General features: G+C 39.8%; 1 protein-coding gene across 26 annotated transcripts in view; it reads right to left on the bottom strand.

Moving 5' to 3' along the window:
- PARD3 (par-3 family cell polarity regulator) overlaps positions 1-23,495 on the bottom strand; it is a 468,531-nt gene that overhangs the window by 423,926 nt on the left and 21,110 nt on the right. The gene's annotated exons all lie outside the window — the stretch shown is intronic.

Raw genomic sequence — 23,495 nt, 5'->3', positions numbered from 1 at the left:
TTTTATATATATATATTTGTTTACACTGTGGCAAGGTTACGCTTGGGAGAAAATAAAATATTTGATAAAAATACATTGAATCGAATGACATCAGCTCTGTAAACAGCTTCATATCCAAATTATGAGCACTGCATGACATCATCCTGATCAAAACGCACATTATAACTTTTATGTAGGATTTATTCCTTAAAGGAAAATCCTGGATCCCTATCCAAGTACTGCCACAAATTCCAAGTGGGCTAAATCCACAAGTAAGGTAGGAAAAAAATCTGTCCTTTCCAGAGGTATTTTGCTATAAGTCGATAAAGAGATTACTTTATAATTCTGCAGATGAACGCAACAATGAGCGCAATAAAATGCAGTTTATCCGATTAGAATTTAAAATTATCAGTATTAGTTTCAGGTAGCAGACATGAATTAGAGTAATCAAGTCTACAGTTCATAAACATGTAATGAAATGTATTCAGTATGATGATACATAATCATTTACGCCGGGACGTCAGAATTTGGGCAACAATACTAAAGAAATACAAAATATCTTTGGCTTGCAGTTTAACAATTGAACAATAAGTGAACTTGATGAAAAAGAGAAAAATTTTCTGCTTGTTCCAAGAGTTTAGTTCTTATCTCCATCCACTACTACAGTATTGCTTGGATTGAAGCTGTCATTATTTTTTCATCCATCATGACAGCTATTCATATGCAGTACTAGACTTAGACTGGAACAATGTATTTTACTGGAACATCTGTCTATGTATATGTAAATCATCTATATATATATGTGTGTGTGTGTGTATGTGTGTGTATATATATATATATATATATATATATCACAGAATCGTTTAGCTTGGAAGGGACCTCTGGAGATCATCTAGTGCAACCTCCCTGTTCAAGCAGGGTCAGCTAGAGCATATTGCCCAGGATCACATCCAGATGGGTTTTGAATATCTCCAGCGAAGGAGACTCCACCACCTCTCTGGGCAACCTGTTCCAATGCTCAGTCACCCTCACAGTGAAGAAGTTTTTTCTCAGGTTCAGATGGAACTGCCTGCAGTTCAGTTTCTGCCCATTGCCTCTTGTCCTGTTGCTGGGCACCACGGAGAAGAGGCTGGAAATATATATATATATATACATATACACACACACACACACACACATTTGTGTGTCAATTACACATAAAAAGATTGAGAATCTGGCAAGTTACTTCAAGGGAAGATTTAGGAGGGTAGAAACACAGCAGTCACAGAATCACAGAATGGGGGAGGTTGGAAGGGACCTCTGGAGATCATCTAGTCCAACCCCCGTGCTCAAGCAGGGTCATCTAGAGCATACCGCCCAGGATCGCGTCCAGGTTTTGAATATCTCCAGGGAAGGAGACTTCACAAGTGGCGGTTCAGCACCAGATGAAAAGCCTGAGTTATTTTAGACATGTACTGGAAATAAGATTTCTACTTAGTGGCCATTAATATCAAACACCATGAAAAATGAAAACAATGAATTTTGATATATGTTCCTGGCTGGAAAAGGTCAATAATCTTCTAGTATATGGGGTCTAAATAGTGATTAATATACAGAGAGAGATGTAAAAGCATTACTATATACAGTGCCTCACATTTCCTACACCCTATAAACTATGAAGTTAGTAAAAAATATGAAATGTCACTCTGTTCCAAATACTATATTATACTTTTGGAAGCTTAAAAGTTAAAGCCAGCTGAGTAGAACTGTGCAATATAAACAATTACACTGAACCACGTGGAAGGAACGCACATGCTAGGTGAATCACTGGAAAATTTATTTAGGTTGGTTAAGATATCTTATATTTCTGACAAGATTTTGAGTTTTTTTAATTGTTCAGGCAAAAAGGATTTCTTACTGATAGCAGAACTGTCTAGTCATATAGACAATTGTGATAATGAGTCAGATAAACCACACATGCAACATTGCATATTCAAGAGTAAGAATAAATGCATTCTAGGAAAACAAGAACAAATGTGTTATCTCTAAAGACAAATATGGGAAACTACCTGTCCTTGTTCCAGCTTAACACTTGAAGAGGCTGAAACTCAGCAATTCTTACAGAAAGCATCAGGTCTCTGCTAAGCACCACATCCTCATCCCTCCCCATGCGTGGTGGTCAGGAGGCGAGGGGCAGCTGGGATGCCTTGTCCTTACTGCCCCCACTGCCCCGTCAGCCTGGTGCAGAGGCACCTGCGAGCCATCCCTGCACCCTGGTCGGTGGCTGCAGACAAGGTGAGAGCCACGACTCCCCCTTCCACCTCCCACAGCAAGGCAGCACGAGAGCATACCAACCGCTCTGACACCCCCCAAAGTCTGAATAGCTCTTCCCCATCCATCTGAGATGAAAAGCATTATGCCAGATAGATCTGTCGGGAAATAAGCACAGACAAAGAGTGACAAAACTAACATACACTGAAAAGCATCTACAGATCACTACTGGGTTCCAGGACCCGGTATAGAAGGGCAGAATATTTTTACCGACTTGTGTTGCAGGAAGAGTGAGGGAATCCTATTAATAGTAAGTGGGGATTGAAAGCTTCATATGTTTCCACTACGCTCTATAAAACTGATCCCAAGACCAACCATGATGACTGTGCCATCGTTTGTGGGGAACAAGGAAATTTCAATACTTTCCCTTCTTGGTCCCCCACAACTGTGTGCAAACTGTAGCTTACACAAAAGGCTACTTTATATGTTGCCTAAGTAGGCTGAAACGAAGACAGAGGCCCCTCCTTTCCTCCATCATTTCACCCACAAGTATTAGATACCAGTGGGACAGTATCTCTGTTTCATATGCATCTGTGCACATGCACACGTGTGCTTCTGTGCCAAACCGCTGAGGAAAATTCGTTTCCAGTCAGCAGACTGTAAAAGCAATGTGGAAATAATCACAGCAGTGTATTAATTCATTTGTTAAATATCTCTCAAGATACCTTAACAAAAACAGGACTTATTTTCATCTCTGGGAAAAAAAATAGCAACAATATTTAGCTAATATTTTTCCAAACCACTCAATACTTTTAAAGCAGTGTACTTTCAATAACTCCTTGTGACACTGACTTAAATGTGCATTCACTCATTACTAAACATGACCAATTTTGTCCTAAAATTTGAGAACTATCATTATATAAATACAACTAGTATAATTATCATTAGTTTATACGCTTAAATGAAACAGATTTGGCAATCTGTTTGAGTTCAGAGTTCTGAATGCGGTTAATCCAGAGCAGGAACTTCAACATACCACTTCAGGTTTGGATACACTGAGGTCTAAATTCCTAAAAATCAAAGGATTACTCTCAAGGATTACTTATTTTATTTTCAAATGCGTTCATAACTTCTAAAGATGAGGATGTTTTATTTTAAGATTTTTTAAAAAACGACCTGGTAACAATAGGTACATTGTTACCAAGGTACATAGGTAACCTTCAGTGTCTGACTACTGTAGTCCTACTATCTGACCATGCTGGAGAGTATTACCATTTTTTTGATTTAACATAATTAACACCATAGCAGGCTGGAGACTTCTCAAGAAAAATAAAGAATAGGAACTGCTGAGTGTTACAATCTCTACATTTTAGCTTTCCTTCTACTTTCATTTACGTTCCTGTTTTGTTCAAAAGATAATCAAACTTTCTCCTCACAAATCAGCAACAATCCTCTCCTTTTCCAAATCAATAACCAAACTCATGTTTGGTCTAGGGTTGAGATTAGTCCCAGTTTAACCGTAAGAAACCAGAAAATAGGATCCCCTCCTAATGTATACCCCAAACTGAGATCCTGAGTTAATGTAGAGAAAAGCTGTAATGCAAATTGCAAATACATCAGTCACCAGGCCAATGAGAACAAAGTTGAGTATACAACTCTAGCCTGTCTCATAAGCCCTATTAGCATTAAACATCTCAGTATAAATCAGCAAATTAGTACACCACAGTCTGATTTTTAGATCTTCAAGATACAGACCACTGTCTGCAAGATACTGGCCTGTATCACCCTCAATTTGCAAACTGCTCTCAACTGGGACTCTTACTCCCCATCCACACACCACCAGAGCATCCTAGTGGGAATCCCAACTCCCGCTCTCTGAGTAGCGAAGACAGTTTGGAAAGGGAAAAGCCTAACTCCTCTTCTTGTCCTAAACCCTCATCTTATTATTGACTGTACCTTATTCCCCCTCCTTTCATGCATTACTCTCATTTTCAAACTCTTTCAAATTTCATCTCTCTCGACCTTATTTATGATTTCAGAACACCATTTATACCAAAATCATCTGCCCTGAAGGTTGCTCAATGCGCCACAACCTTCCTTCTTCCACTGGCTCCTCAAAATCTACCCTTTTGCTGCCATCATCTGCATCTTTTTACTGCTCACCATCACTTCCAAACCTGACCACCAGCAGAGAGAGCACTTCCAAATGTTAAAATCAGTGTGGATGACAACCACTTGAAAAATGATTTACCACTGCACCCTCTTACTACACTGTAATCACTACATTGGTATTTCCATCCAGCTTCATGCTGTCATACCCTCACAAACCTAACTGCGTTAGTGCCAGGCAACATGAGTAAAGCTTGCAAAGTTAAGCCCTGAAAAGGAAGACCTTAGAGAAGGAAAATGGGGATTAACATTTAGAACCTCATTTTACTTCCGTAGTTATCTTCCGCCTTATCATCTGCAGCAAAAGGCAGCACCGAACAGCAGTACCTGGGACTCCGACCCATTACACAGCCTCCAAAATTGCTTAAATCTCTAATAGCATGTCTGCACTCGTCAAACCTAAAGCAGAAGACCTGATTAAGAGAGAAGGAAAACCAGTTAGTCTTCTTGACCAGAAAACAAAGCAACAAAAATAAATAAATAAAGAAATAAAAAATCAGTGAAGCAATGCCAAGCCTTATTTTGAAGGAAGGGTAAACCTTTAAGTCTTCTCACTTGAGCAGTGAGTATATTATATAGAAAATTATAACAAAAGCTAATTTTCACACATCAGGATACTGCAATCCATACCTAAAAGTTTTGATTAATAAAAGAGTGATATGACACTCTGGTGTCCTCAGTTACAGCTTGTAATGTAGTCTAAGTTAGAAACCCCAGTCTTTATAACAAAGACAACATTGGCAAAAGATGCAAAAAAATGACTGAAATCCCATGAAGAGTAACAGTAAAAATACTCTAAAATGTAACATAATATTCCACCTAGACTTATAACTTCAAGTCTTGTAAAAATAAAGTAATCATCTTTCTTCTCTTTTGCTAGACAAACATAACAGTATTCTTTATTTGGTCAACCCTAAGTTTTAGAAGACCTCCAATTTAAGTTTTTCTTTAAAAAAAAATCTGTGTGTCCTTTCAGAAACTGATTATTAAAAATATTTCAATTTAAGAGCATACCTATTTCTGGGAATTCTTCATAAGTAATGGCAAATCTGAGTTTCACATAAACTTGATTAAAAACAAAAACAATTTAAAAAGAGTGACACTCATTTACTGCAGCTTATGCTCGCAGAAAAGTAGTATCTTTTTTAGCACTGCAACTTTAATTTTCTGTAAGTAATTCCTTTAAAATAAGTATATTTAAAATAGATAAAATGTATTTGGGACTAAGAGGTAACAAATCCTTGCCTCCTGAGCCCTAGAGAAAACAGATTCTTAGAAACTATACAAATCTTTTTTCAGAAAGCCTGTGTATATTATTTGGGATATATTTGTGATCTCTCCAGTTGGTGCCACAACAACATGCAGATATAAGAAGATGCTAGCATCTCTTGCTAATTTTGAAAGATCAGCGTATAGCCACGACTGGTATTACTTACATTTAGTGTCTTAGGCATCACTGAAGAGGAAAACTGTGCTTGCTCTTGTGTAACCATATAATAAGAGCACAAAGAAAAGACCTTGCTCAACAGGACTCTGAATGCTACTATAAAATAGAAACAGATTAAATATGGCATCTTTCAGACTGCTTCAGTATGTTTTAGATCGCATACACTAACAGCTCCCAAGCCAGTACTACATCAAACTAACCAAAGTTTCAAACCATTTCCGCTAACCACAGCCTCTATCCATGTGTTTTTACAAAATACTTCAAATGAATTGGTTTCAGTTTGCAAGTTTTCCCCTAGCAGCCAATAGGCCTTTGTTAAATCTCCTTCCTTCTACATTAAAAGCAACAGCACTGTTAAAAATACAAGGAAGTTTCAATAACTGAGATGAAAAAAAAATACATATATATATATATATATATATATGTGTGTGTGTGGATACACATATAAAAGTATATATACATATCCCTCATAACTTTTCAGACAGAGAGACGTCTCGACTGACAGAGACTTGCAAGTGACAAAATAAAAGCCTTGCATATAATAATAAATCTGCTCTCCAGTTCTCATTTCTAAATCCAAGAATATTGTTCTCAAACAGGGCAACTGCCACGGAAAGTTTCTTCTGTTTGGATTCTCAGATTTCTCTCCTGCTCTATTTTGATTTGGGGGGAGGGCAGGAGGGCAGTTCTAGCAGACACTTAAACAACTTAAAATACTAAGAGTAGCATTTTCAGTGCTACTGAATCTGCATTTCTGTTTTCTGGGTACGGAGGACTTTTTTCTCATAGAGAATTCTCCAAATCAACAGAAAGTTTTGCAGCTACTTTAACATGCTTTTTCCTAAAGGCAAGCGAATAAGCTGCAACTGCGTACAAACGAAAGCCCCAGTGCCTGGGAACAAGCAAACAGCACACACAGATCAGTTATATATACGATACCTAAAACATTACTTGGGGATTGAGCTTCTCCATTATTTTACAAGACATATTGTTGAAAGGGTTCCCAAAAAAAGATCCTAGTCTATTGTGAACTTTTGCAGAAATGGAGAGGTCATGAACTTTCTTAGTTTGGTAAGCCACAGAGCAATGTGGAAAGGCTGCAAGCTAATGATAAAGTTGGCTGGGGTCCTTTACAGTCTTCCAAGCAGAAAGAATTTCCAGTCCAGAGCCCCATGCCCCTTCGAGTTAAGGGGAAAAGAAAAGAAATCAAAAATTTTAATAGCTTTTTATCCATCACTGCTGAACAAAAGGGAGAGGTAAGAATCCTCCTATTCATGTAGTTCTCAATTTAAAAAAGAGACTGTTTCCATGGGTAGCTGTAGCAGATTGCATGGCCATTAAGTAGGTGGGGGGGGGGGGGGGGACAAGTACAACACACATACAGGGTAATGCAGGAAGAGAGATTACGTTCTCCCGGCTGTCATGAATCAGACACTGACTCACAGTGATACTCTAGGCTAGGGCAAACTTCTGCTTCGAGTTCACATGCATGGAATTCATCGGGGCGTTGCGCTGAGCAGCAAAATTTAGCCCAAATAACATTTCATTTTGCTGAATTACTTGTACCTCTTTTACTCTCATTATTTTCTAAAAGACTAATCTAATTTCATTCAACTCTTTTTAAACAACATGCACATTTTTATACTAGCAATGCAACTCCTATCTTGTCCAAGAAGACAAAAGATAACACATAAATTAGCAATAAAGTAAAATTTTATCATTTGAAAGGAAATACATTAGACTGCTTAGCAGAGCGACTACAAATCCTCACCCTCAGGAGAAAGTTTTTCAAGAAACTTGCATTTGAGCAAATAAATTTGAAGGAAAAATGTCTGTTTTGGCCAAATTTCATGAGAAGAAGTTGCAGTTACATGGAATCTCGGGTCAAAATACATTCTTATTTGAAAAGAAGAGTCCCCGGAACAGACACTAGTGTCAGTGCTCAAGGCACTTCACATCTGGATTGCAGGAGAGGCAGGTTTGCAGAGTGCTCTGCAGGGTGATGACTTGCTGCTGCACCTCCCACTTTCCACATGAGGGTCCTACCCCACAAAGATACTCTTTCTGAAACTCCTCTCTTCTATGCATTTTTGGAAATAGTTTTACAAAAGCTGCCACTTTCATTGAAATGATGTAAAAAAAATTAAAACCTCCCTTTTTCACACCACAGAAAACTTGTTCTCTAGTTAGCTTTATTATTTCAAACTTGGGCTGTTTCAAAGCTTACTTAGTTTTAGTGGTTTATAAATATATATATGTTTTAACTGCCTTGGACTCAAAACGTTCAAACTTCTAAAGCTCATGCAATGTATTCTTTTCAGATACTCAGACTTTCAACGGCAGATGACATCAAACTTCTGTGATAGACAAAAAATCTCCTAAAGAGAGAAACAAGAAGCAGTCTCTTGAACTCTGGAATTTTTCATACTTTGTATGAAAAGTACAATCTTGTTGCACAGCAGAATATAACTTATTAGGTCTGCGTGAGCTCTTCTTTGTATTAGTCTGCAAAGTGAGTTTAAAAGCAGACGTTTATGTTGTTAATTCAGAATAACATCATATTTTGTAAAAGAAAACACATAAATCAATTAGAATTCGCTACACTAATGATTTCATGTCATAATTTATATGCTCTTACATACAGTGAATCTTAAAAAAAATCATAACAAATATTTTGAATCTTAAAATCAGCCTTACTGGGATGATTGATGTAAACATATTTTAAAGCAATTTAGAAAAAATAAACTCTTTAGTTTTAAATAATCTATCACATTATCTTGGATAAGGCACTCAGCTCTTTCAAGTTTCACAGGAGAAAAACATATGCCTTCAAAATAGCTACTCTTTTGAGCATAAGACAGAAATAGTCTGTGCTTAAGTGTTTCACTGACATGCAAGAATGAACACCATGTACTCAAAAGAAACATTACACTGATCAACTTAGTAATGATAATGATATTCATATATAATTGTATTTTCATATATTACTCTGTATAGAGAAATTCAGGAAGCAAAATTTGGACCTGGGTCTTAATTGAAAAGATAACCGTATCTTCAAACTGAGACACAGGTATCGCAGCAGTATAAAGACAGAAGAGGATAACAAAAAATCCCAAGTAGTTCTGCTATAGGATTTCACACCTCAAAAACCTAACTTCAAAGGCATTTAGATGCATCGGTTTATGCTGAGCTCACCTCACTAGTGCCTGTCCTAAAATAAGGATGGCCAACAGTTACTTATTGAAAACGTTTACTGCAGCTGAGTGCACATGGCTATGCAGGGCCACGTGAACGGAGGAGGCAGGCAGCAGGCGGGCCAGGCAGCCCGGAGGGGGCAGCCGGCACCCTGCGCCTCAGCTCCGGACACACGCAGGCGGCAGAAGCAGCGGTCGCCAGCGGAGCCGGCAGCTGCACCGCTCCTGCTGCCTGCGGGACCACCCCTGGAGGGGCAGTGACTCAGAGGAGAAGCACCATGAGACACTCTCCTCCCCCCTCTCCGTATAAAAAGACATTTGTAAGTTACGGCAACGGCTACTGATTTCAGAGGGAATCGGAGTCCTGCTTTCCTAGAGATGCACCTTCTGCCCTGGAAAACGTGCAGTCAAGAGCAGATTTACATGAAACTATGCTGACCTACCTAATTTAATTTCCTAAAATCCACTCCGCTATTTCCAGGGACATGTATGAGGTTGTCCCAGAATTAATAGGGGCCCAAAGCCAGTGGCTTGTCAATGCAAAGCAAGGTACTTCTGCTATAGGCTTATCCGTAGCCTATTTTGGTGCAAGCTCGATGAAATGAGAAATGCTTTCTGTTTCTATGAGGGGGCTGAAGAACAGACCCCCCGCCACCAGCACTGCTTTCACTGTGCAGGAGCTGGGCCAAAACAGGCTGGTGCTGTCGTCTGCGCTCCCTCCTCGCCTCCCGGCCTCTGCTCCCCTGGCTTCCTCCAAAGGCAAAATCAGAAAATAAAACCGGGCTTCAGACCAGTAGTAAACATTCGTGTACTCTAACCAGAAGTAATGACTTTGGGGAAATTACACAAACCCCTGCCTTTCTTATCACTTCAGAGACTTGGGGGTTTTGTCCCACGCCAAGGGGCAAGACAGGGACGAGGCATGGATCAGCCGAGGTGAGCAGGGGGAGGCCAGGAGGGGATGCTCAGCCGTCGTCTGCAGACTGGCAGAGCTGGCTTTGCGCATAAGCGCAGTGTCACAGAAAAAAGCAGAATTGGCCAGCACTGACGGATCTCCATCCTTTGAAACAAAAGCTCAACCTTCCCGTTGGACTCTGCAAAACATATAGTTGGTGTGCAGACTGTAACTCACAGCTCAAAGTTTCAAAGCACAGACTAGACACTGAGGTTACATGGACATAGGGATTTTTGCAATTAACTGGTATTTAGCTTCAGGGTATTTCTGTCTACCTAAGTCTTTTCTGTTTCAAATCTTAGAGACAAAATAGGATCAGGGCAAGGTTATTTAAGACTTCTGTTTCATACATTCTCTTTTGATTACAGACTAAATCCAATAGAGACTACCCCGAAAGGCCAAGATAAACGTACAGTCACATAATTGGTTCTGGCTCAAATGACACTGAAGTCAGTAGAAAGTGTCCCCCTGACTCCAGAGAGACTTAGTCTGTGCTTCAATGCAGCATTAAACTCTGTATCTATTATTTTCCTGAAAAAACATACACACACGTATACATAAAAACGTATTTATTTACTTCTCTATTTCACAGAAACATTTTGCAAGGCTCAGGCAGTGACGTCCGATACACAATAAAGAACCCTTGCCTTCCAATATATTTGTATAGCACGTGTGCATTGCTTTTCCTGCTCGTTTTAACTTTATTTTCAAAAACCATTTTAACCTGGCATATGAGGCCACGTTTTCATATAGCTAAGTTCTTGCATGCTGTGTCTTAACAAGGAAATCAATGTAAACAAACGTTTGGGAAATTCTGAATGCTATGTATGTACACAAGAACCACTTTAGCAAATAAAGTTTAACAGAAATACATTTGACCGAAAACCCACAGGATGAGTAAATCGTAATTTTGCTATCAAATAGGTAGTGTGCTGTGATAAGGGGCATTTGGCATATAGGAATAAAGGACAAGAATGTATAGTTATATATAAAATGTCTCTATAATAGCAAGCTCATTACTTTATATGGTGCCCCTCCCTTCAGCAGATGAGAGAAGACCCAATTTATCTCATAGGACTTGCACTGCTAACAACTAAAAGGAAACTTTCAGACATATTGCAGATGACTCTGGGGATGTGATAGGGATAAATTAAGGTACTTCAGTGTAATATCACCACCAGGAAGCCTTGGTCAGCTTCAACGTGCAGCACAGGAACAGCTGGAGGGTCATGTGTGACCCACTACTGCGAAGCTCTCCGTGCACAATAGCAGTGCCTGCTCCTGGGAAAAACTCACTGTAAAGGTCTGAGCCCTCTCATTTAGTCTTTGTTTATACATTTTTTGCATACTCAGTCCCTGTTTATGCTGATAAAATTGTTCTGATTACTTCAATTAACACTGGAAAATCTTTAGTTTTCAAAAAAATTAAATGGAGAAAAAATAGTTTTATAAATCAGGATATATCACAGGATACCAGCTTTTTCACAGCTACTTTTGGAAAGCAGAAGGGAGCACTGAAGTGCACTTAGGAGCATAATATTTACTCTTAAGTCTTCAAAAAGAAATTGTAATATTTCAGAAGAATAGAAATTCTTCAAGTTCTAGAGGCAGATATCTTTGTGAGGTAACTTATCTGGGTTACATCACTGTCTGAACGGAGAACTGCCTGATGTTCTGGGAGAGGGTGGTAGAGACGAGCCACCGCAAAGGAGGAACCAGAGCAATGATAGGGCTTCACAACTGCCAGAAGGTCGGAGAGGACAGAAGAAAGGAGGAAGCGTCCAAGGCTGGATCAGCTGGGACAGCAAATTCTCCTCCAAACTGCATAACCTCCGTAAGGCTCAAACCACAGTCAAGACATCCTACTGGAACTATTATCCTACTGGCAATGCCAGATAATACACTTTGCCCCAAGTCCTTTCAGCAGAGGCTGAGACTGGTGACCATGAAAAGTAAAGCAAGTCAGCATCGCTCCAGTGCTGCCCCCGTCAGCTCTCCCCTGCGCTCTCAGCCCCATTCACGTTATCAGGCCCTCCTTTGAGCTCTGCTCCCTGATCCCATGGTACTGCTTCAATTTTTCTTTTTGCTCTTCCCATTCTCTCCTGCTTTGGCTTTCACATGCTCCAAGGATAAGTGGCTACTGAATACTGGCTCTGCAGCAAACCAAAGCAGAGCAGGGAAAATAGGATGGAGAGAGTAACGGCAGCAGAAGCATTGACTTACATTGTCTTAAACAGCTATTGAATAGCCTAAATTCAATTGACATACACTTCAGCCAACAGTACCAAAATGCCCTGAACTTCTGCATGGTAACTGCTATTCCTCAAATCAGAATCAGAATCCTGGGACTGAAGACGAAGGCAAATAAGTAGGCATGAAGGTCTCTCAAATTCTGCTACGGACCATCAGAGAATATACAAACAAGGGAGGATGGGAAGTTCAATGGATAAACTCAAAGCAGCTTGGCAAAGAGTAAAAAGATTCTTTGCAACTTCCTCCCCTTTCCTATTAAAAGAAGAAAAGTCGAGGAAGTTCCACAGGGTTTTCCAAGCCCTTTGCCAGGTGAGGAATACAAGCACATAGACCTAAGACATTGCAACAGAATGCATCATGAATGCATACCACTTATGTCTGGGGGGGAAAAAACGTAAGCAGCAGCCACCATAAACTAGGTGACTGTACATAATCAGCGCCCAAATGTCTTCAGAACAAATATTTTTAAAAATACAGAAATTACTGACCAAATACTGTATTGCCTTTGACTAGGCACTTTTACCCACTGCATGTCAGCTGTTTATTACAGAGTGACAGGAATTGTTCCTAACAAAAGACACTGTTGAGACTTGTAGCATAAATAGGTGCCTAGGACCAACGACTCAGATATAATTAATGAAGGGTAAGAAATGCATGAAGAGAAGGAAATCTTCCTGAGGGTTAAGGAAGTTCACCAGGCAATCACACACACACAGTTATTTAAATGATCCTCAAGAAAAACCATCTCCCACTCACCTAAGCTTTGATGTTCCTTCTCCTAACACCATCGGGCTACCACTGATACCACATGCCCAAGCCGCTCAACAGCTATAAAGCCTTTTAAGATTCATCATGTACATACTACAGCAGCTCCAGCAATTTGTCTCACTTCACACAAAGCTCTTCAAATGCTCCGAATGGTTCTGACAAAACCTTGATCTTATGGCAAATGGTCCTTAAAAAAAAGTTATGCATTTTCAAGAGATCTTGAAGGAGAATACTAAGGTGCTCTGGTAACTTATTTACTTTAGAACTGTTTATACATTAAAAAAAAATTCAGAAGTGCTGGCCACTTCTGATAAACTATGCATTTTTTGCAGCAAAAACCAAATGGGGTTGTAGCACACATCACTAAAGGAAAATATTTTTCAAGGGGTCAGAGAGAGTCAAAAGACAGGCCCCAACAAAAGCAGATTTCAGAGGAAATCAGGCAAGTACTCCACAATGAGAGGAAGTGAATCTTTGGGCAAAGCAAGTACTTCATTTGCTTTGCACCAAATCTTATTACTAATATTGCCTTTGCTGCTCTAACATTAGATTCAGAAGCTTTTTACAAAAAAAAAATAAAGAGAAGTTGTAGAAATATGGCTATGTATACATTAAAATGCCGTTATTACTGCACTGTGCAGAAACCTATTTGGTTAGTAAATCCTGTAATATGGAAACTGAGACCAAAATGAAAAAAAGTTAAAACCAATATAACTCAGCTTCCTCAATTAGTTCAGTTTACTATATAATGCAAAGACAACCATATTTTATAGCAAACAGATTTTTGCCCTTGGCAGCATTCTGCAGAACTCTGCTCAAAACGCTAAACTTATCAGTCCAGTCCGGTCATTCAGTCTGTTTACAAACAAAAAGGGGTCTGAGAAAAAGCAAACAACAAACATAAGATCTTTCCAAGTTATTTACCTCACTTGAAATTGAAACAAAATTTTACCCCTTTTCCACAATGAAGTTCTTTCTTAAGTTCTGCTGGCAAAGACTTCCTTGTTAAAAGCGCTCCGCGTGCATCAATAAGCTCCTACTAACTCTAGCAGTTAGCACTTTCATTTTACGTAAAAACATCTAACTCCTTAATTCCATACTTGCAAACTGAAGCAATAAATGTCCTCATTTGTTACAGGCCCAAAAAGCCAGCCACAGCCAGCGGGGGACCTGCGAGGTGCTGCCGGCCACCCAGCGGGGTGATTTCAGCCCCCGAGCGGGGGCTTCCCCATATCGCCAGGGATCCCCACCGCTGCCGCCCACCCGCACCAGGGCCGCTGGGACGCAGCCAACAGGCCATCAGGGAGCGAAAAGGCTGTGAGAAGAAAGTTAATCTCACTGTAATTCTGATATCTAGAACTACCAAACCAGAAATAAGCAGGCCTTACTCTGAAAGTAAATAAAAGTGCAGTGAACGTACACACCCAGAGCGGCTGGACTGCCAGCGAACAGCTCGCTGCAAACGCAGTCTGACACGCTGCCGTAAGGACAGGTAAAGGAACTAAAAGGAGGGGACACAGCAAAGTGCTGTCTCTGTTCAGTCAAGTTCTTTCTGACCCCATAAGTACTTCTTTTTTTTTTTTTTTTTTTAGGATAAAATTATTCCTTTTACTAAATGTCTTTAGAATCTATATACTATATAGTTATGTTTATGAGCCTCCTACTGCATCCTGACTCAGTTTCGTTTTTACTGGTTTATATTTTAAACAAGCTCAGCTTTTTTTTTTTTTTAATGCTTACATTTAATCAATTCTTCTTGCAGGAATCAATTGTGTGCAGTCCGTTTAAGTAGGCTCAGGCTTCCTCTCCTGCTGCACATTTGTACTCAACAGTGTATCGTTTATCTGCAGTGCAAGGCTTTAAGAAAGGAAGATCGTTCTGAAAATGCAGAAAGACTATTTTCAGCACCGGTGCCAGAAAAACTATGTGATGCGTTATAAAAGGAACTCAGGAAGAGCCATGTATATTACTGCAGTCTTCCATTTTCTGCACATTCCTGTCTCCATTAAAAACACACACTAGTCAGTTGCTAGCAAACTTTTAAATGCAGGCAAACAACTTGCTTTTTCACTACTATATTTTAATTGACTTAGACTGAAAAGTTCATATTTTTTAAATTTGAGGGAAAAAATGTGGGCAACTCTGCCCTACCTCGTTTAGAAAGAGTAAGCCTCCTCTCTTCTTAAAAAACAAAAAAAGTAAGATATGGTAGGGAAGTTAAAGGAGGGTGTCTGCTTGGGTTTGGGGATTTTTTCATTTTGAGGCTTTTTTTTTTTTAATATTTTTTCATCATTATTATTATTATTTTAACTCCATAGCCATTCTCATGCGTCAGCAGATTTAGAAGAAAAACATACATTCTCTACATAAACAGTACTTCACCGATAAACTTGGGAACACCTGCTTTTAATTTCCAAGCACATTTAGCACAATGCCGTATAAATAATAAGAATTGCCTCTCACAAGAATTCCAAAAAACTTTGTTCTAACAAAATGGGCAGGACTCTTCGCTCCTTCTGTTGTTATAGTGTCTGATGAGAATAATATTACTGGAAAATTTGTAATTATGCTCTCACTTTCACAACCTCAAGTGTTTTACTTACAACCACAACATTTTTTACATCACAAAAAAGCAAATTTTCACACAAAATACTGTGCCTTCCATAAGCTCACGGGAGCTCCCAGTATTAAACAGCCTTTATAAGAATGCCTGTCTTTTCTGGTAACTAAGCTGACGTATCTACTAAACAGATGAGATCTCAGTGAAAAAACATAAACAATGCTCACAACACATTACAAACTTAAAGCAGGTATCCATCACGCTCCCACAGACGCGCGTACGCTAACTGCTGCGTGGGACTTGCTGGAGCACAACAGCGTGAGGAGCTGCTCCGGATGCCACAAACATCAAACACACCTGCACGTTCAGGTGCGGTGGCAGCCCTTCGGGGCCCTCCTACAAGCTCTGCAGCCAGCTCAGGGCGCTGGAGCGGAGCCGGTGCCGGGGGCGGAGGGCTGCCACCCTCAACCGTGCAAAAGAGAAGGGATGGCAGGAGCGGCGGCTCACAAATACCCGATCTCCACGAAACCAGGAGCCTTCGCTGCCAACGGGAACACCTACCCTGGGCGCGTTCCTGAAAAGATATAACACCTCAGGGTATGTGGAGGGTAGGGGGGTGGCTAAATATATTTTTTTTCATATATATAAAAATATAAAAAATAGAGGTGGAAAACTTGAAGGATCTATTTTGCAGAGGTGTAGAGAATAGGGAGTTATCAACTGAAATGTATAGGTATATATATGTATATGCCTATATGGAGATGTAAATAATATGCCTCTCAAAAATAGATCCTTCAAGTTTTCCGCCTCCATTTTTTCAGTACCTGCAAACAAGATGCACAAAACTATCTCTTACTTTTAATTTTAAGAGTGTAAACATCCATCATTTGTTCAGTATCATCAAAGAAAATGCTACGGCTCTCATTTCTCTCATGCCTGGGCGTAATCTGGATCCACAGAAACATCTGCTTTGCAACACTGTGGGTCGCTAGGAGTTTCTTCCGAACGTGCTCCAAGCCCGGGGCAAGCGCAGCCTGTTCCCAAAGGCCCCGGTACCGCATGGAGGACAAGGCGTAGGCTAGGCCCTCTCGGTGGAGGTGTCCACAGCGAAGCAACGAAACACACACAAGGGTAATCTTAATGCCATCAGCATCTGCCTTGTCATGATTTAAACGGACTTCTAAAAATAACTGTAAAGCTCTGCTCTGTGTCTACAACACAGCTTCTGCTAAAATAAAGCTTCCTAGCCCTTGGAAAGGATTTTTGCCATTTTTTATTTATTTTTGGAAGCGTCACCTGAAGCTTTTCAGTAGTTGAAAGAGCAATCCTTTTTTTATTTCCACAACATAAATTTGCCAGGGAATTCCTAATTTCATTGGAAAAAGAAAAAAGTCACACTTTTCTATTTTTCCCCCTTCTATGATACAACCAAATTTTTTATTACAACTGAAATATTTTATTTCCAGGGTTTAGAATTTGAAATTTTTGTCTACAGCTGAGGGCCCTGCAAGTGAGCAGACAAACTACTGAGACTGTTTCCAGAAAAATGTAGCTTTGAAACTTAAGGTAATTGTTCACAATTACCTTATTTACCTTAAGTGAATTGCCTAAAAAAAAAAAAAAAACCTAGAAAATATTAACAAACACCTGAACAATCAATTGAAAGGAAGGTAAAGGAAGGTATTACGCGGGACATCCTCTCCCCAAAGCAGATATGCCTGCCTTCTACATCACTTGGATTATATTCTATCCTATTTATTATCCTTTAAATCGGTCCTATTTTTAACCCTTCCATTCCTTCTTTACAAGCAGATATCTCCATACCAACAGTCCTTTTCCTTCTGTTTTCAGCTGTATCATTCAGATAATGTAGTGCCTATAGCAGAAGAACGTTCTGTCTCCATGCTTTGTGATTTGTTTTTAAATCACTTTTACGACAAGAAGCAGAGATCATGGAAACCAATACAATGCAGCAATGCAAAAGCAATTAAATTTTCACCTCAGGGAAACTGCTGTCTACTGAAACAAGATACAAGCTTCTTTTTGTTGTCATCAGAGAAGTAACTAAAGAACATGCCAATAACTTACAAAGGAGCAGACACTAGCGTAAATCGTAGGGAAATTAAAACAAAAAACAAAGCATAAGCAAAAATAACCAAAAAAAACTATTAGTTTCTACGTTACAGAGGCGGAAAATAATGACAACCAAACAAGGGACCATAACGCAGGACTTTTTACTCCAGAGCCAATGTTTCCTAAAGGGATTATGGATGTTTACTTATAGCTGAAACTTGGAAAACCTCTTCATGTTCCTACTGACTTCAAGAGGATCTGTAGATGCACAGCATTTGAAACAGAGTCCTAGCTTGCTGCTGCCCCTGTTTTCCCCTTTTGTAATAAGAGAGGAATGTGAATGTCTAGCATTCCTATTAAACAGGAAAAACAAACGTGTACAAGTACTTAAAGACGGAAGGATGATGCCTACAGTCACTTAGTGTTATCTAACAACTTCAACTCAACCAGAATGAAACAAGCAAAGCACAGGGAACAGCAGCCTTCCTTAGTGGGACTGCTTTCTGTTTTGTTGATTTATCCTTGCTGATGGCAGCATCGGCATGGTAAACCCTTCACGAACTCAAGGAGGATATTAAACTCTTCCCTGTATTTTGAAGTTAACTCCAGTTCCCGGCGTGCAGCCATCCAGCTTTGTTTCCCTCAGCGCTCCCATCATTAAACCTGCAGTTTTCAAATATCTCCCTTCCTGGTTCCTGTCTTTTTCATAAACAACAAAAATAGTTCCTTGGTCCTGCTAGTTAGAGGTGGGTTACCCTCCCTCCCCTTCACCCAGCAGTATTTCATACATTGTCCTATTTATTTTTAAGTAAACAAGTTTTTTTTTCCCCCATAAATTTTGTCCAAAGGCTGCAGGAGTCTCTGGTCCACTTCAAAGCATTGCCAGCAGGGCCACAACTGAACTTTCTTCTGGGTTCAGCCCAGGCATCACCAGGAGGGATAGTTACCCCTACTGGCCTCATTACTCCTTGCCTTTGGCTACAACACCTCACCTGGCTTCATTCAAGATCTGCCCTACTGGCTGGTCAGGTTCTTCCCTGTTCCTTCCACTGCTTGCATTTCCCAAAGCTTTTCCTGCAATAACCACTTGCTTCCCTCACCCCAACAAGCCCTTCCTCAGTTTTTGCTCCATCCCATCCTCAGCAGAAAGCTGTGGCTGTTCCTCAAGCTGCTGCCCTACTGACAGCAGCACAGTGAGCCTCGGCTGTCTCTCGCTGGGTTTTCCTCCTAACAGTGAGGAACGCTCTCCCTGAGAGAGCTACCACTACATGAGTCGTCATTTCAACCTGCTGTAAGCTCCCTGGCAGATCAAGCTCAATATACAATCATATTTTAAGATCAAAAAGCAACTTTAAGAGGATGCAGGCATAGAGCCAGGATCTGCTATTGATGTCACTGTCAGTGATGGTATTCAAAAAAACAAATCCCTAAGTTTGAGGATCTCTCCTCTAGCCACCTACCTGTTCTGCAAAGTATACTCCATTTTATAAAGTGATAGCAATTTTTATAAATCCTCTGAAACTACTGTTCAAAATCCAGACTGAAGGGAGAGGGTAACTCCCTGTTAAGAGGAAATGGCTAAAATCAGAACACCAAAGCCTGCAATCACTGAAGGCTACTGTACTTCTTTCTTTATGAAGTATGGAATTCCTCCTAACAATTTAGGGAGTTTTCCCCAGGGGTTCCCCCACTATGATCTTTTAACTTACAGTAAAAGAAGTAACATCCGAATTTAATGTAATTGAATCAGAACAGAAACTTAGGTCTAATAAATTCAGTCTGTTCCCTGAAAGGAAGAATCCTTTCTTCTGGCCCATGGCAGATTCATTACTTTCATTCAGATTCCAGCACCTAATGAGCAGAGGCATCCTAAATAATTCATAGTGCAGTCTATGTTGAACATCCCCTATGCAGAATATAAAAGATTTTAAAACAGACCATTTTCAGGTTGAGACTTGCTAGTCTAAACATTTCATTTCAAATTACTATTAACCTTAAGATGTTATATAGGTCTAGCAACATTGCTACAGCAAGAGCTCCAAGAACCTCAAATCTGTGGAAATCTCTTTCGGTCAATAATTTAAGATACTAAAAACTTCAAGGAAGTAAGTGTTAAACTCAGAATCTTAAGATTTACCTTGTCTGAACTTTTACACTAGTAACACCTGACCAGATAAGTTTTGTTCATTGGCAAGTTCAATCTACTTCATAAGTCACTGCAGATACCTAGATATCCCACTTACAGTTAAACAATGTTGAACTGTACCAATATGTTCTTTTGCGCTTGATTACACTAACTCCCTACACTCAGATTCACTTTCTCAAAGTAATTGCCATTCATGCTACTTTTTATCTGTTCATGCTACCAAGAGAGAAATAAATTCAGATTTGTCACCCTTACTTCAGCACTTTCGTTCTACGGATCAACATAAACAAGAGTCAGAGCTCTGAGATATCTTTTCTAAGGACATGAGCAGCTCCAAGATCAGAAACCAATGCTATCAGCATCCTTTAGCAGCTCTTCTGGCCACAAAATAGATGTTAAGAAACACTATACACAAATTTCAGTATACATGCAGGCATAAGAATCAGTGTTCACTGGGACAGAGCAGAATTATGAGGCTAAATAGAAATTCAGAAATAATAGACAGCGTGAAGCTTGCCTGGCCCAACGATACTGACGGTAGAACTGCTTCTCACTTTTTTCCTAATTGCTCAGTGTCCACCAGTACACGTTTCATCTGCTAACCCAATAGAAAAATAGATACTTAAATGCTTAAGTCCTAAAAAGGGCTAGGCAAGACTCTGGGGGGAAAAATAAAACTAAACTAATGACATGCAGAGGGAGATTATGAAGGATTATGGTGAGTAGTAGTGCAGAACCAAACAAAAAGCTCCCTGAAAGACACCCCACTACGCAGTCCTGTGAGGCAGAGGCTCTCAAGACTTTCCCCAACACTGTTTTACTTCTTCAAAGCATTGCTTTACACCACCTTAGGCAGGTGCAGTAGCTGGTCACAAACACCTGAGCACCAAGAGAAACGCTGTGGAAGTGAGAGCTATGAAGTCCCAGGGAGGAGAATACGGCCGGAGCCGGAGCCGCAGGCGGACAATGTTCGGCACCCAGGGAAAGGAAAGTCAGGGCTACTGCCTGCAGTTTTCAAACAGTGGCAGAAAATAGCTTTCTGGGGAAAGGGGGAAAATGTATTGTAAAAGACAAGGTTTATAAAAGATTTTATGAACATTAGGTAAGAAGCATAAGGTTACAGGAGGGCTTTTCACTGTTCATGCAAGTGAAGGTATAACTTGCAAAGCATCTGCCAGAAATTTAATTTATTTTCATCTTCAGCACTCTATAACTTCAATACAGTGAATCTCTCATAGTTAAATCTTTCTTTTTAACTGTAAACTACCTGCTTACAGATTCACAGCTCAGAAACAGTTCTCAGCTTTTTGCTGATCAATAGCAAGCACTAAATATTATAACAACAGGGATTACAAAAATGTAAGTTCAAGAACAATGCTAGCAGCAGTCTAAATTCCCCACGCCTGTCAATCACAAACTGAAAGCATTATACTTCAAAACAGCAAATGAGTATTTTAACTCCCAGTACTTCTCAATCTAACATGTGGTGACAACTCCACTGCGTGTCGTAGTATTTATACCGGCATATTACGGATATAACAAAAGATTTCTTTCTTAAACTCTTACTAAGAACTTTAAAAAATGTTATCATCAAATTTGCCAATACTGCCAAGCTGTTAGCTTCAGTTTTTATTTCAAAACAATGCAAGTAACAGCCTGCATCTTTGTAGGTCTATTTGCATTTGTAAAAAGTTGCCTATAGATTAGGATTACCTGTCAAGGACCACCTCTATAAGGGCATTCTGCTAAGAATCAGCTTATTTTTAAAATAACATTACATAAATTGCAAAACAATATAGTTTGTTTCCCCCAACACACTATACAACAACTCCGTACTTGCAAGAAACAACTATTTTCTTCTGATACTTTTTAATTAGAGCTACAAAACGTTTACATTAGAAGAAATAATTGCCATGACTTCTTTTCAAATAGCTCTTAGGTCTGCTCCAACATGCCTACATGTCTGATTGACACCACTTTTCACTACGCAGAAGTCGTTATACAACCCCATTACTTCCCTTGCACTTTCTTTTTTTTTTTTTTTTAAAAAGGCTCTCAATATTTATTCATCACATTCTTGATAAACAGTGAGGCACATGCGAAAAACATTTGGCTCTGCCCTGTCACTCTGTATCTATCTGCTTGCAAAGTTGTGTTACAATTTGTAACAAAGTTCAGCATTAACTTTTACGCAACTCAAGAAAGTAGCTAAAGAACAAAAAAAAATCAATAGAAATAAACAGCTTTTTATGCTTCTCTTCACACCTCCTTTTTAAATCTGTACTGATACCTATTGGGTTTGGAAAGTTTATCTGAGGTTATTTAGAAACATATAGATATAGAGTTTTCTAAGCAATTTGATTCATAAATTGATTTTTTTTTTTTAACCACACCAGCAAATTATCTAGTCCTCATGTTGAAAATAATATAAAATACCCCCTAGGGAGTTGAGGAGTCCCCCTCCCTGCTTCCAAGAAAAGAAGTAAAGAAGCATTTCCTAGTATTGTTCAGCTGAGATCCATTCACCCATTTCATATGGTTACTCAGCATAACGTGAATGGCATCTTAAATCCATGTACTTCTCTACACTGAATCTAAAGAGAGCCCGCAGTGACCCAACCAGCTGTAAACACCAACCCTGTAGACTTATACAGTTAGGCTAAAACAAAAACTGCTCTACACATCAACTTTCACTAGGGTGAGGGAAGTCAAGATAACACATGGACACTGTGAGCTATTATTATGCTTAGAAAGGAGCTGACTCAGTGGAAAACAGCGTAATGGCTGTGCTCCTCTCTCTGTGCTCATTCCCCTAAATTTGGTGCCCCTCACAGAAGAGGGGAGGATGCTGTACTGCCTAAAACACAAGCACACATACTCCTCAAAAAATCACACGTTTCTCCCAAATACTCTAGTCAGAGCACAGTGTTACTGCACTGTGGGAGAAATCTGTACTTAAGCAACGCATAAAGGCTCAGAGGTGAAGGAGTACAGTCTCACATGCACATTGCCCAGCCCTCACAACGTTGTGCAAGATGTAAACCTTTCTATCCAAAGCAAAGTGAAAGTGCAACCTACCAAAGGCCACAATTAGTTAGTGGCAAAGAGGAAAACTTGATTTTTGGGGGAATCTGTTTGGGGTTTTTTTTCTATGCATATGCTTTTATATGTACCAAGAGGCCACGCAGCAGGACCACATGACGTTATAAAAGCACCTCTGTGGCAACAGGACAGAGCCAAGGGATGGGATCTGCCTGACTCAGCCCAGGCAGCTTACAGCGGAGGCGTGTGCCAAAGGAAGGTGCTCTGGGCTCTTTCAGCTGGTCGATGGAGCAAAAGGCCTGCTGCAGCCAATTCCCAAACTCTACAAATTGCTCCATTTCCTATGGCTACTTAGGACAAGGTGAATCACATCTTAAATCCAGGTATTTCTCTACACTGACTCTAAAGAGAGCCTGCAGTGACCCAGTCAGCTGTAGACACCAACCATGTAGACTTATAACGTTAAGCTAAAATGACCTCTGCTCTACGCCTCAAACTGTCACTGGGGATGAGGGAACTCAAGACAACATATCCAGTCATGAGGATATCAATTCTTAACCTCAATACAAAAAAGAGCATGTTTGATTATAGTTTTAACAGGAGAAACTCTGCTACAACAGTATCTTCAACTGCCAAGAGAAACCGCCCATTGCACAGCC

Source organism: Struthio camelus, chromosome 2 (assembly GCF_040807025.1).
Source record: "Struthio camelus isolate bStrCam1 chromosome 2, bStrCam1.hap1, whole genome shotgun sequence".
NCBI lineage: Eukaryota > Metazoa > Chordata > Aves > Struthioniformes > Struthionidae > Struthio > Struthio camelus.
The sequence above is the reverse complement of the archived record's forward strand: the minus strand, read 5'-3'. Positions and strand labels throughout refer to the sequence as shown.